The sequence below is a fragment of the Bombina bombina genome, chromosome 6 (assembly GCF_027579735.1).
Source record: "Bombina bombina isolate aBomBom1 chromosome 6, aBomBom1.pri, whole genome shotgun sequence".
Lineage (NCBI taxonomy): Eukaryota > Metazoa > Chordata > Amphibia > Anura > Bombinatoridae > Bombina > Bombina bombina.
The window spans coordinates 623,360,092-623,371,966 of NC_069504.1; positions in this window are offsets into that span (position 1 = coordinate 623,360,092).

The following is an 11,875-nucleotide window of genomic DNA, read 5'->3' on the forward strand; positions in this document are numbered from 1 at the left end:
GCACAATCTGACTACTTTTGCTAGTTATCAAATGACTAGCAGGTACGCTTGGAATCAATGGGAGTCTGACCATAGCGAAAGTTCATGTTCGCTGCTGCCCGATATCCCATTGATTCCTATGGGAGATGTCTGCACCTAACACCCTAACATGTACCCCGATTCTAAACACCCCTAATCTGTCCCCCCTACACTGCCGCAACTAAATAAAGTTATTACCCCCTAAACCGCCACTCCCGGAGCCCACCGCCACTCTAATAAACTTATTAACCCCTAAGCCGCCGCTCCTAGACCCCGCCACAACTATAATAAATGTATTAACCCCTAAACCGCCGCTCCCAGAGCCCACCACCACCTACATTATACCTAGTAACCCCTATCCTGCCCCCTATACTGCCGCCACCTATAATAAATTTATTAACCCCTATCCTGCCGATCCCGGACCCTGCCGCAACTAAATACATTTTTTAACACCTAAACCGCCGCTCCCGGACCCGGCCGCCACCTATATTAAACTTATTAACCCCTAATCTGCCCCCCCTACACCGTCACCACCTATAATAAATGTATTAACCCCTATCCTGCCCCCCCTACACCATCGCCACTACAATAAAATTATTAACCCCTAAACCTAAGTCTAACCCTAACACCCACCTAACTTAAATATTAATTAAATACATCTAAATAAATATTATTCTTATTAACTAAATTAATCCTATTTAAAACTAAATACTTACCTATAAAATAAACCCTAATATAGCTACAATATAACTAATAATTATATTGAAGCTATTTTAGGATTTATTTTTATTTTACAGGCAAATTTCAATTTATTTTAACTAGGTACAATAGCTATTAAATAGTTATTAACTATTTAATAGCTACCTAGTTAAAATAAAGACACATTTACCTGTAAAATAAATCCTAACCTAAGTTACAATTACACCTAACACTACACTATCATTAACTAAATTATTCCTATTTAAAACTAAATACTTACCTGTAAAATAAACCCTAAGATAGCTACAATGTAATTAATAATTACATTGTAGCTATTTTAGGATTTATATTTATTTTACAGGTAACTTTGTATTTATTTTAGCTAGTTAGAATAGTTATTAAATAGTTATTAACTATTTAATAACTACCTAGCTAAAAGAAATACAAAATTACCAGTAAAATAAATCCAAACCTAAGTTACAATTAAATTAATTAAATAAATTAACCACAAATACCTACAATTAAATACAATTAAATAAACTAACTAAAGTACAAAAAATAAAAAAACTAAGTTACAAAAAATAAAAAATAAAAAGTTACAAACATTTAAAAAATATTACAACAATTTTAAGCTACTTACACCTAATCTAAGCCCCCTAATAAAATAACAAAGCCCCCTAAAATAAAAAATGCCCTACCCTATTCTAAATTACTAAAGTTAACAGTTCTATTACCTTACCAGCCCTTAAAAGGGCCTTTTGCGGGGCATGCCCCAAAGTATTCAGCTCTTTTGCCTGTAAAAAAAAAATACAACCCCCCCAACATTAAAATCCACCACCCACACACCCCTACTCTAACCCAACCCCCCCTTAAATACACCTAACACTACCCCCCTGAAGATCATCCTACCTTTAGCCGTCTTCAGCGAGCCGACCACCGATGGAACAGAAGAGGACATCCGCAGCAGCCGAAGTCATCATCCAAGGGGTGCTGAAGAAGTCTTCCATCCGATTGAAGTCATCATCCAAGGGGCGCTGAAGAAGTCTTCCATCCGATTGAAGTCATCATCCAAGGGGCGCTGAAGAAGTCTTCCATCCGATTGAAGTCATCATCCAGGCGGTGTCTTCAATCTTCATCCATCTGGAGCGGAGCGGAGCCATCTTCAGACGAGCCGACGCGGAGCAATCTTCTTCCACCATCGACTTCCCAACAAATGACGGTTCCTTTAAGTGACGTCATCCAAGATGGCGTCCCTCGAATTCCGATTGGCTGATAGGATTCTATCAGCCAATCGGAATTAAGGTAGGAAAAATCTGATTGGCTGATTGAATCAGCCAATCAGATTGAACTTCAATCTGATTGGCTGATTCAATCAGATTTTACCTTAATTCTGATTGGCTGATAGAATCCTATCAGCCAATTAGAATTAGAGGGACGCCATCTTGGATGACGTCACTTAAAGGAATCGTCATTCGTCGGGAAGTCGTCGGTGGAAGAAGATGGCTCCGCGTTGGCTCGTCTGAAGATGGCTCTGCCCTGCTCCGGATGGATGAAGATTGAAGACGCCACCCGGATGAAGACTTCAATTGGATGGAAGACCTCTTCAGCGCCCCTTGGATGATGACTTCAATCGGATGGAAGACGTCTTCCGTGCCCCTTGGATGATGACTTTGGCCGCTGCGGATGTCCTCTTCTGTTCCATCGGTGGTCGGCTGGCTGAAGACGGCTAAAGGTAGGATGATTTTCAGGGGGCTAGTGTTAGGTTTATTTAAGGGGGTTTGGGTTAGAGTAGGGGTGTGTGGGTGGTGGGTTTTAATGTTGGGCGGGATTGTAATTTTTTTTACAGGCAAAAGAGCTGATTTCTTTGGGGCTTGCCCTGCAAAAGGCCCTTTTAAGGGCTGTTAAGGTAATAGAGCTGTTAACTTTTTAATGTAGAATAAGGTAGGGCATTTTTTATTTTGGGGGGCTTTGTTATTTTATTAGGGGGCTTAGATTAGGTGTAAGTAGCTTAAAATTGTTGTAATATTTTTTAAATGTTTGTAACTTATTTTTTTTATTTTTTGTAACTTAGTTTTTTTATTTTTTGTACTTTAGTTAGTTTATTTAATTGTAGTTATTTGTAGCTAATTTATTTAATTAATTTAATGATAGTGTAGTGTTAGATTTAATTGGTTAGGATTTATTTTACAGGTAATTTTGTATTTCTTTTAGCTAGGTAGTTATTAAATAGTTAATAACTATTTAATAACTATTCTAACTAGCTAAAATAAATACAAAGTTACCTGTAAAATAAATATAAATCCTAAAATAGCTACAATGTAAATATTAATTACATTGTAGCTATCTTAGGGTTTATTTTACAGGTAAGTATTTAAATAGGAATTAATTATTTAATGATAGTGTAGTGTTAGGTGTAATTGTAACTTAGGTTAGTTTTTATTTTACAGGTAAATTTCTCTTTATTTTAGCTAGGTAGCTATTAAATAGTTATTAACTATTTAATAGCTATTGTACCTAGTTAAAGTAAATTGAAATTTGCCTGTAAAATAAAAATAAATCCTAAGATAGATACAATATAATTATTATTTATATTGTAGCTATATTAAGGTTTATTTTAAAGGTAAGTATTTAGTTTTAAATAGGATTAATTTAGTTAATAAGAGTTATAATATTTAGATGTATTTAATTAATATTTAAGTTAGGTGGGTGTTAGGGTTAGGGTTAGACTTAGGTTTAGGGGTTAACATATTTATTATAGTTGCGGAGGTGTAGGGGGGCAGGATAGGGGTTAATAAATGTATTATAGGTGGTGGCGGTGTAGGGGAGGCAGGATAGGGGTTAATACATTTATTATAGGTGCGGCTGTATAGGGGGGCAGGATAGGGGTTAATAAATTTATTATAGGTGGCGACGGTGTAGGGGGGCAGATTAGGGGTTAATAAGTTTAATATAGGTGGCAGCGGGGTCCGGGAGTGGAGGTTTAGGGGTTAAACAATTTATTTAGTTGCAGCGGGGTCCGGGATTGGCAGGATAGGGGTTAATAAATTTATTATAGGTGGCGGCGGTATAGGGGGGGCAGGATAGGGGTTACTAGGTATAATGTAGGTGGCAGTGGGCTCCGGGAGTGGTGGTTTAGGGGTTAATACATTTATTTTAGTTGCGGGGGGCTCCGGGGGCGCCGGTATAGGGGGTAGAACAGTGTAGTTAAGTGTGAGTGCTTAGTGACAGTGGTATCAATAAAGCTGGGAAAAAGCCAAAGAGCAGCAAGATCGGATGAGTGATAACTATCACAGTCCGCTGCTCATCGCCCCGTACTTGGTGCGCGGCTTTTTGACAGCTTTATTGATAACTTTGGCGAGCGTATTCAGGTCTGTGGCGGCGATGGTAGGCGAGCTTAGGCGGGCGTATTGGGGCCGGTGATGGCAGGTAAGTAGACACATTGATAACTAGGCCTCTATATCTGGTCGACTACAGATGTGACATCTCTGTATTTATCAATACCACATACCAAAGGCTTGCATCCTATTGATTACTTTATGCAAAAATACTATAGTCATGACATGAATCTTTGTGCTTTTGTAGTTAGAGTGACAGAATTTTTACTCACACATAACTACTTCATGTTTTTGGGGTACTTTTTATCTCCAGAGGTGAGGGACTGCAATGAGGGCCATATTTGCCCCTTCAATGCCAACCTTTTTATAGGGTGATGGGAGCAGGACCAAATCTTCGGATATGGAAACCCCTTCAGACAGGATGTGGTATTTTACAAACACTATACTATTGATATGGAAAGGTGATATGGGGAATATCCCACAATTTGTGGATTGGCTTAACAAGAATGAGGTGGCATCAGTTTTACTTTTTAAATAAATGATCTATATGTCACACTATGGGATTTTTCAGGGAAAAAGGTTACATCTGAAGTATATAGAAAACCCATAAGTGGCAACACACTCCTCCATACCAATAGTTGCCATCCAAAAAGGGTCTTTAGAGCTGTGTCAAAGGAAAGTTCCAACGCTTAAAAAGAAACTGTTCTGAAGAATCTAAATTCAAGGAACATTCGGAAAGGTTAGCAGAAAGAGAGAGGATATAATAAGGGAACAATTATAGAACCTAGACAGATAGTAAGTAACGTAAAGAAACAAGATTTATTAACCCCAAAAAAAGTTCACCAGAAAGAAAAGAAATATGGAAAAGGATTAATGTTTATTACACGCTTTTCAGATCAATATTTTCATATTTGTGATATAATTAAAAGACATCTCCCAATGTTATGGGGAGATGATGATCTGGTAAAACTGATCATGGAAGGTTGCAAGTTTGCCTACAAAAGAAATTGTACTGTTGGCAGCATAGTAGCACCTACCAATTTAAAACATTCAGAAATAACCAACTCATCATGGCTAACTTGTAAGAGGATGTTCAATCATAACTATACACAATGTGTAGATTGTGAAAAGCAGAACTATGGGAAAACTTCAATTCTGCAGTGACAGGACAGTGGTTCCAAAAGAGGACATGTATGAACTTTAGATTGAGCTTTGTGATCTATCTCATAACGTGTACACTCTGTGATAAAAGATCTAGAAAAAGCATAAGAATTGGAACCTCAGGAACATCTTTAGTGCAACATTTTACACATGGAAAAAGTACAGATTTCTTCAGATGGACGGCAATTGAAAATGTTTTCCCTCTAGCATGGGGTGGCGATAGGGAAAAACCTTTAGCAAAACAAAAGGTTTTCTGGATTTTCAAATTGAAAACCAGACTATCGGGAGGTTTTAGTTCGGATTATGACCTGATAAACTTTTGGTAATCCTAAAAAGAGCAAATACCATATTACCTATTGGAAATACAATATAAGGGATATTTTGGTTATTGATAAAATTGAGGGAGATTACAAGTTGTGCAGTACACCAATACTGCTTAAAAATTGACCTTTGCATGCGGAATAGTAAGTTCACCCATATAAGTCCGCTAGCGTTTGAGCCTATACCGCAACTATCCATTCCGCACTCAAAAAATGGCCTTTGAGTGTGGAATGGTCAGCTCACCAATATTACAAGTTGTGCGGTATGGTTATTCATCTAGCGTTATAGCTTATTCCGCAACAATCCATTCCACAATCAAAAAACAGTAGTTATGGATTTTGCGAAAACTCATAACAAAAATGTTATAAAGTACACTAACACCTGTAAACTACCTATTAATCCCTAAACTGCCACCCCCTCACATCACAAATACTATAATAAACCTATTAACCCCTAATCTGCTGCCCACCCACATCGTGACAAACAAAATGACCTTGCATTCCTATTGGCTGAAATATTAAAATCAGCCAATATGATGAGAGCCGCTTACATCCTATTGGCTGATTGGAACAGCAAATAGGATGTAAGCAGCTCTCATCTAATTGGCTGATTTGAATATTTTAGCCAATAGGAATGCAAGGTACCCCACTATAAAAGGGGTACCTTGCATTCAATCTTCAGTGTGTGGCGGATGATTGCATGAAGAGAAGGTTCCACGTCGGATGTCAGCGCCATCGCCGATCCTGCTTTGCTCCGCATCACATCAGCTCCACGACCCCTGGATGAAGATGGAAGATGGCTCTGCAACACCGGGATGAAGATTTAAGATGGAGCCGCCTGGAAGAAGACCTTCCATGCCGGACTTCAGGAATGGTGAGTACCTATTTCGGGGTTAGTGTTAATTAGTTTTTTTGGATGTTTTTTTTTTTTTAGATAAGGACTTTTTTTTTGTTTTTTAATGGGCACTAAAGAGCTGATTGCCCTTACAAATGCCCCTTTAGGGGCAATGGGTAGCTTAGTCTTTTTTATAGTTAGGTCTTTTTATTTTGGGGGGTTGGGTTGGGGTTGTACTGTTAGGGTATAATTTGTATTTTTTTTTCAAATAAAAGAGCTGTTAAACTTAGGGCAATGCCCAACATAAGGCTAGTTTAGTATTAGATTAGGGGGTGTTTTTATTTTGGGGTGGCTTTTTTGTTTTTATAGGGGTATTAAATTAGGTTTATTTTTTTATTTTGGATAATTTCGCTTATTATTTTCTGTAATCTTAGATTTTTTTTAATTTTTTTGTAAATTTAGAGTTTGTTATTTTTTGTAATTTGCAAAAAAGAAGAGGAGTCCCGAATCCAAAGGTAAAAATATTATTTTCAAAGTTTATTACTCATCCAAATAGGATTATTATTTGTAATGTTAGTTGTTTTTTTTTTTTCTTTTTTTGTAGAGTTAGGATTTTTCAATTTCGTAATTTAGTTTTTTTTAATTTTGGTATATATATATATATATATATATATATATATATATATATATATATATATATATATATATATATATATATATATATATATATTTTAAATAGTAATGTTAGGTTTGTTTATAGTTTAAAGGGACAGTCAATTCCAAAAAAAACTTTACATGTTTCAAATAGGGCATGTCATTTTAAACAACTTTCAAATTTACTTTTATCACCGATATTGCTTTGTTCTCTGGGTATTCTAAATTTAGGTAAGCTAAACTTAGGAGGTTCATATGCTAATTTCTAAGCCCTTGAAGGCCGCCTCTTATCACATGCTTTTTTACAACAGGGGAGAGCTAGTTCATGTGAGCCATTTAAATAACATTGTGATCATGCCCGTGGCTTGGGGCAGACACTGCACTAATTGGTTAAAAGAAAATCAATAGATAATAAATAAAATGCCATGTGATCAGGGAGCTGTCAGAAGATGCTTAGATATAAGTTAATCATAGAGGTAAAAAGTATATTAATATAACAGTGTTGGTTATGCAAAACTGGGGAATAGGTAATAAAGTGATTATTTATCTTTTCAAACAACAAATATTTTGGTGTTGACTGTTCCTTAAACTTAGGTTTTATTTATTTCACAGGTAATTTTTTATTTATTTTAAGGTAGTTATATTTAAATTTAATGTAAAATTAGGGGGAGTGTTAGGTTTAGGAGTTATAAGTTTAATTCAGGTAGTCAGGATGTGGGTGTTTGGCAGTTTAGGGGTTAATAGGTTTAGTTTAGTATTTGTGATGCGGGGTGGCGGATTAGGGGTTAATAGTTTTATTGTAGTGTTGGCAATGCGGGGGCGGCAGATTAGGGGTTAATATCTTAATTTAGTGTTGGCGATGTCGGGGGGCTTAGGATTAGTGGTATTTAGACTAGGGGTTTATGTTAGGGTGTTAGATTTATAATAAACTTTCTTGTCTCCATAGACATCAATGGGAAATGTGTTATTGTGATCGCCATTCTGCATTCACAGGTGGTAGGTTTTTTTTCTAACACTTTTTCTCCATTGATGTCTATGGGGGGATACGTGCACGAGCACATTAAGTCAGGACTTGACTTTTGTGTGGTATGGAGCTTAACACACCATACTGCACAACAAAAGAAAGTTTATTTTTGTAACTTGTAATGGCTGCGGTATAGAAATAGCGGTACAGACCTATTTTGCGCACTGTGTATGCTACGGCTATACCGCACAACTTGTAATCTCGCTCATTGATATCTAATAATCAAAATGATGTTTTACTCTTGACACAAAACAATACCTATACAAATTTGCTTTCGATTTGTATTTGCATTTGTATCTGTAGTTGACAAATATAGTCTTACTCTAAGCAAGTTAACTACTCTAAAGTGCTTATTATAGGCACAGTACAACGGTAAACTTCTCTTCAAAAGTTGTTCCTTATATTTCTTCATAAATAGATACACCCACTTTTCCTTGTTATTGGGAATAGATGAAGGGCACTAGTTAAAAATGACTTATTAAGTTGATTATTATTTTCACTCTTTTCTTGCAATAACCATAGATTTTGTGATCTGTCGTATTTGCATCTATATTGAATGAGGAAATGTGTTCATCGACATATAATTGTAAATATATGAATACTGATTCTGTCAATTAATGAACCATACTGTACATATAGAGTTAACACTCTTTAAAGTCAATTAACTGAGTTAATGGCTTGGAGTATGTCTGTAAGCTGAAATGCATCAGCTGTATCTGACCTCTTGATTTATGTCATGCTGTGAAAATTCATTTTTAAGGACGTACTGTTAATTTTTTTCAAGCTGGTGCTCCTATCTACTTTTTTTCCACTTGCATGCATATCACAAAGTTTAAACTAAACATGTTTAGTGGAGACCTAACCTACAGAGTAAGAATTAAAAAAAATGTGCATTAAAATAAAGTGTTACACTCATATATATACTATATGATACAAATTATTTGTATAAATACAGGGAGTGCAGAATTATTAGGCAAGTTGTATTTTTGACGATTAATTTTATTATTGAACAACAACCATGTTCTCAATGAACCCAAAAAACTCATTAATATCAAAGCTGAATAGTTTTGGAAGTAGTTTTTAGTTTGTTTTTAGTTATAGCTATTTTAGGGGGATATCTGTGTGTGCAGGTGACTATTACTGTGCATAATTATTAGGCAACTTAACAAAAAACAAATATATACCCATTTCAATTATTTATTTTTACCAGTGAAACCAATATAACATCTCAACATTCACAAATATACATTTCTGACATTCAAAAACAAAACAAAAACAAATCAGTGACCAATATAGCCACCTTTCTTTGCAAGGACACTCAAAAGCCTGCCATCCATGGATTCTGTCAGTGTTTTGATCTGTTCATCATCAACATTGCGTGCAGCAGCAACCACAGCCTCCCAGACACTGTTCAGAGAGGTGTACTGTTTTCCCTCCTTGTAAATCTCACATTTGATGATGGACCACAAGTTCTTAATGGGGTTCAGATCAGGTGAACAAGGAGGCCATGTCATTAGATTTTCTTCTTTTATACCCTTTCTTGCCAGCCACGCTGTGGAGTACTTGGACGCGTGTGATGGAGCATTGTCCTGCATGAAAATCATGCTTTTCTTGAAGGATCCAGACTTCTTCCTGTACCACTGCTTGAAGAAGGTGTCTTCCAGAAACTGGCAGTAGGACTGGGAGTTGAGCTTGACTCCATCCTCAACCCGAAAAGGCCCCACAAGCTTATCTTTGATGATACCAGCCCAAACCAGTACTCCACTTCCACCTTGCTGGCGTCTGAGTCGGACTGGAGCTCTCTGCCCTTTACCAATCCAGCCACAGGCCCATCAAGACTCACTCGCATTTCATCAGTCCATAAAACCTTAGAAAAATCAGTCTTGAGATATTTCTTGGCCCAGTCTTGACGTTTCAGCTTGTGTGTCTTGTTCAGTGGTGGTCATCTTTCAGCCTTTCTTACCTTGGCCATGTCTCTGAGTATTGCACACCTTGTGCTTTTGGGCACTCCAGTGATGTTGCAGCTCTGAAATATGGCCAAACTGGTGGCAAGTGGCATCTTGGCAGCTGCACGCTTGACTTTTCTCAGTTCATGGGCAGTTATTTTGCGCCTTGGTTTTTCCACACGCTTCTTGCGACCCTGTTGACTATTTTGAATGAAACGCTTGATTGTTCGATGATCACGCTTCAGAAGCTTTGCAATTTTAAGAGTGCTGCATCCCTCTGCAAGATATCTCACTATTTTTTACTTTTCTGAGCCTTTCAAGTCCTTCTTTTGACCCATTTTGCCAAAGGAAAGGAAGTTGCCTAATAATTATGCACACCTGATATAGGGTGTGATGTCATTAGACCACAACCCTTCTCATTACAGAGATGCACATCACCTAATATGCTTAATTGGTAGTAGGCTTTCGAGCCTATACAGCTTGGAGTAAGACAACATGCATAAAGAGGATGATGTGGTCAAAATACTCATTTGCCTAATAATTCTGCACTCCCTGTATTAATAAAAACATTTTAAAAGTGTTAAAAGGTATATGGATAATGACAAGGTGTTTGAATTGAAAGAGCTTTAATGTATATATAATGTTTAGCACACATGAATATTTTTTTTTTACTCTTGTCTGGTTTTGCGCACATGCATGTATTCTACACCCAACAGGAGTTATATTAAGGTGCATAATGTATATATTTAAAGGGACATGAAACCCAAAAATGTTCTTTCATGATTCAGCTATAGAATACAATTTTAAACAACTCTCTAATTTACGTCTATTATCTAATCTGTTTCATTCTCTTTGGTATCATTTGTTGAAGGAGCAGCAATGCATTTATGGTTTCTAACTGAACACATGGGAGAGCCAATCACAATCTATATATATATGCAGTCATCAATCAACAGCTAGAGCCTAGGTTCTCTGCTGCTCCTGAGATTGCCTAGATAAACCTTTCAGCATAATAAAGGATAAAGAGAAGGAAGGAAATTAAATCATAGAAGTAAATTGGAAATTCATTTAAAATTGTATTCTCTATCTGAATCATGAAAGAAAAATGTTGTGTTTCATGTCCCTTTAACCTCTTGAGTGCTAACGACGGCTCTGAGCCGTCGCAGAGTTTCCCACTTTGGTGCTAATGACGGCTCAGAGCCGTCGCTAGCACTCTCCCACCTTGAGGGAGATCTTTGGGCTCCTACACTGGCTATCAGGCCTGCATAGTGACAAGCATCGCCGGGGCTTCACGTTATGTGCGGTGACGTCACACGCAATGACGTGATGACATCACAGTGCAACTTTATTTATACTTAAAAATATTAAGTATAGGAGCAGGGGGCATGCTGCTTAGAAGCCTGCATCTAAGCAGCTACAGACCCCCAAGACCCACCATTGGAAAGGTAATTGCCTAACCTTTCCAACAGTGTAATTCTTGGGGATCTGGGGAAAAAAAAAAAAAAAACCCTTAAAAAAGCTTATCAGCCAGGTGGGAAAGTGCTTAGCACTCAAAGGGTTAATATAAAATATTTTAAAAAATGCCAATGGGCACCATGATTGTTGGATCAGAATCAGATGCCTCTAACAATTTATCAATATGCTCTACAATATGCCTAACATGAGCCCCTGGGCCCTGGAAGACAGCAAGCTGTTCTATTTTAAGTGATTTGGATAACAAATAACCATATCAGTCTTTCTAATAATAGAGTCTCGTAAAACCAATATCTGCCTCAGGCCCATATTTATTTGCCCCTCTTCTGTTACTGGAGAACTATTCACTGGATTGTAAGGCAGTGAATAGTATCCCCGTCTGAATCCACTCTATCCCCACTGCTAGGACC